Here is a 3585-nt window from a genome sequence, read left to right on the forward strand (position 1 = left end):
AGACCCACAACTACCTCTAGCTCAGTCTGTTGACAGCAGAGTAATATAGACCCACAACTACCCCTAGCTCAGTCTGTTGACAGCAGAGTAATATAGACCCACAACTACCCCTAGGTCAGTCTAGCTCAGTCTGTTGACAGCAGAGTAATATAGACCCACAACTACCTCTAGGTCAGTCTAGCTCAGTCTGTTGACAGCAGAGTAATATAGACCCACAACTACCTCTAGGTCAGTCTGTTGACAGCAGAGTAATATAGACCCACAACTACCTCTAGCTCAGTCTGTTGACAGCAGAGTAATATAGACCCACAACTACCTCTAGCTCAGTCTGTTGACAGCAGAGTAATATAGACCCACAACTACCCCTAGGTCAGTCTGTTGACAGCAGAGTAATATAGACCCACAACTACCCCTAGCTCAGTCTGTAGAGAATGTATATCTGATATGAAAGATGGTCTTTTCACTCTGGAGAATGTATATCTGACATGAAAGATGGTATTTTCATTCTAGAGAATGCATATAGATGGTATTTTCACTCTAGAGAATGCATATAGATGGTATTTTCACTCCAGAGAATGCATATAGATGGTATTTTCACTCCAGAAATAGATATCTAATCAGATGGTATTTTCACTCTAGAATACATATCTAATCAGATGGTATATAGTGTGTGTGTGTGTGTGTGTCCATAACGGTTCACTATTCTGTATATAGTCCACTACATCGGGAACTAGTTGCTATTTGGGATCCATCCCAGGTCGTAGAAACTCTTCCATAAAGACCTGGGGGTGGGGGTGGGGTGGGTGGACGGGGGGACAGGAGGGACAAATCAAGGTTTAGCAATTCTTTTTATTTATTTTTGTAAACACACAACAACAAAAAATAGTTTGAAGCATCATTTAATGTATTTTATTATACATCAGCCTTTAAATTCAAGTAAAGCGACTCGTCCAAAAGCAAACAGCCTCTGTTTTAGCAAGAGTCCCCCCCCAAAAAAAATAAAATAATGTATTGTATTATACATCAGCCTTTAAATTCATTAAATTATTTCAAATCCTCAGCAAAAAAACCCCACAAAAACAAAAACCTCCCCTTTAGATAAAGTGTTGAACTAGAGTGAGAAAACAAAACCCTCCCCTTTAGATAAAGTGTTGAACTAGAGTGAGAAAACAAAAACCCTCCCCTTTAGATAAAGTGTTGAACTAGAGTGAGAAAACAAAACCCTCCTTTAGATAAAGTGTTGAACTCCCCTTTAGATAAAGTGTTGAACTAGAGTGAACAGCTTTGGCAAAAGCAGAGCGGTTTAAGTCCTCTTTACGATCTACACTACAGGGCTGTCCAGTCACAAACAACACCCACGTTCCCTACATAGGGCCCTATATAGGGAATAGGGCTCTGGTCTATAGTAGGGCCCTATATAGGGAATAGGGATCTGGTCTATAGTAGGGCCCTATATAGGGAATAGGTGTTTGGAATACAGGCTGTGTGATATATCCTCTCTGAGGACCTTACAGTTCATTGACAGGAGGGAAGAAAAACCAAGTCTCTTTTTCCTCCGACAAAATGGCACCCGAATTCCCTTCTTAGTACACTAGGCTTGTCCTTAAGTCGTGCACTAGTTAGGGAATAAGGGTTTAGGGGCCACGAGCCTTGGGCTGAAACATGTCGAAAAACGCTTCACAACGAAAACGTCTCATAAAGCTACGCTAGCCATTTGGTCTTCTCCTCTTCTCTCCTCCTCCTCCTCTTCTTCTTCTCTCTCATTGTCCTCTTTCTCCTTGTTCTTCTTCTTGTGTTTGTGTTTCAGTCCCGTGATCTCTCCCTCCTCAGCGTCCAGGCTCCCCTGTCTCTTCTGCTTTCTATCCTTCTTCTTCTTCTTCTTCTTCTTCTGTTTCTTCTTCTCTTTTCTATCTTTCTTCTTCTTGTCTTTCTTGTTGCCCAGGCTACCGACAGAGCTGGCGCTGCTGCTACGACTTCTGCCGCTGCCCTCTCCCTCCAGCGCTCTCTCTCCCTCCAGCGCTCTCTCTCCCTCCAGCGCTCTCTCTCCCTCCAGCGCTCTCTCTCCCTCCAGCGCTCTCTCTCCCTCCAGCGCTCTCTCTCCCTCCAGCGCTCTCTCTCCCTCCAGCGCTCTCTCTCCCTCCAGCGCTCTCTCTCCCTCCAGCGCTCTCTCTCCCTCCACCGCTCTCTCTCCCTCCTCCTCCCCCTCTGAGATCTCTCCCTCGCTGTAGTCAGGTTCGAAGGCCTCATCTGTCTCTCTGACCAGGTCAGGAGGGGATCTGGAAGAAGGGACCGAGGGAGGGGTCTGGAGGAAGGGACCGAGGGAGGAGATCTGGAAGAAGGGACCAAGGGAGGAGATCTGGAAGAAGGGACCGAGGGAGGAGGTCTGGAAGAAGGGACCGAGGGAGGAGATCTGGAAGAAGGGACCGAGGGAGGGGGTCTGGAGGAAGGGACCGAGGGAGGAGGTCTGACTTTAGGGTTCTCCCTCCCTCTCTCCTTTGCCCTATCCACCCCTCTCTCTCTCTCCTTCTCCCTATCGACCCCTCTCTCTCTCTCCTTCTCCCTATCCACCCCTCTCTCTCTCTCCTTCTCCCTATCCACCCCTCTCTCTCTCTCCTTCTCCCTATCCACCCCTCTCTCTCTCTCCTTCTCCCTATCGCTCTCCTTCTCCCTATCCACCCCTCTCTCTCTCTCCTTCTCCATCTTCTCCCTCATCTGTTGCATCTGCCACTCTCTCTCTTTCTTTCTCTCTCTCTCTCTGACAGCTCGGGGCACCCCAGCCCTGTTGTCAGTCCTGGGGGGCTGTATGAGTGAGGCTGGGTGTTGGGGGGGCTGTATGAGTGAGGCTGGGTGTTGGTGGGGCTTTCCACCACTCATCTCCTTCTCTAGGTTTCCTAGGCTGGCCTGCTGGCTCTGTCTCCCCGCTGAGGAGCGCTCTACTCTGGGCTCTTCTCCCTCAGCCTTCCCTCTCCCGGACTGGTTCTCCACGGAGATGGAGACCTGAGGAGAGGGGTATCTGTCCTGCGCCGTGTCCCTGCCAGGGCTGCTTTCGCTAGGTCCGGTGGGCTCAGAGCTTCCCTGAGATCTCTGGGTGCTGGAGGACGAGGGGTCCGATGGGTGTGGGGCTCTCTTGGAGACGGGAGAGGCACTGCCTAGCTCTCGGTGGTCTTTGTGTTTGGGGTCGAGGCGGTCTCTGTGTTCTCTGGTCTCCTGGTCGTCTAGTGGTCTACGGTCAGAGTTGGTGGAGGAGTTCTGGTCGTTGTGGTCTTTATGTTTGTGGTCTCTGTGCTCCCTGGCTCTGGGGTCAGAGGTCGCTTTGTGGTCCCTGGAAGAAGAAAAAGGTTTACGATCTCGTGAGTAAGAGTGTGAGGAGGAAGAGGAGCTCTTTTCGCTGCTGTGGTCGCTCCCTCTCTCCCCAGTCCTCTCTCCTTCTCTCTCTCTCCTCTCCGGCCGCTGAGAGGAGCTCTTCTCACTGATGTGGTCGATCCCTCTCTCCCCAGTCCTCTCTCCCTCTCTCGCTCAGGCCGCTGAGAGGAGCTCTTCTCACTGATGTGGTCGATCCCTCTCTCCCCAGTCCTCTCTCTCCTC

The 3585-nt window shown here is 50.1% G+C and overlaps 1 long non-coding RNA gene across 1 annotated transcript; it reads right to left on the reverse strand.

Annotated features, from left to right (window-relative positions):
- Positions 1-829: 829 nt before the first annotated feature.
- On the reverse strand, positions 830-3211 carry LOC135567249 (uncharacterized). Its single transcript, XR_010462308.1, has 2 exons — positions 1247-3211; positions 830-1178 (listed from the first exon to the last, which is right to left on the reverse strand). It is a non-coding gene; the product is annotated as an uncharacterized LOC135567249 (long non-coding RNA).
- Positions 3212-3585: the final 374 nt, after the last annotated feature.

The sequence above is a fragment of the Oncorhynchus nerka genome, unplaced genomic scaffold (assembly GCF_034236695.1).
Source record: "Oncorhynchus nerka isolate Pitt River unplaced genomic scaffold, Oner_Uvic_2.0 unplaced_scaffold_2293, whole genome shotgun sequence".
Lineage (NCBI taxonomy): Eukaryota > Metazoa > Chordata > Actinopteri > Salmoniformes > Salmonidae > Oncorhynchus > Oncorhynchus nerka.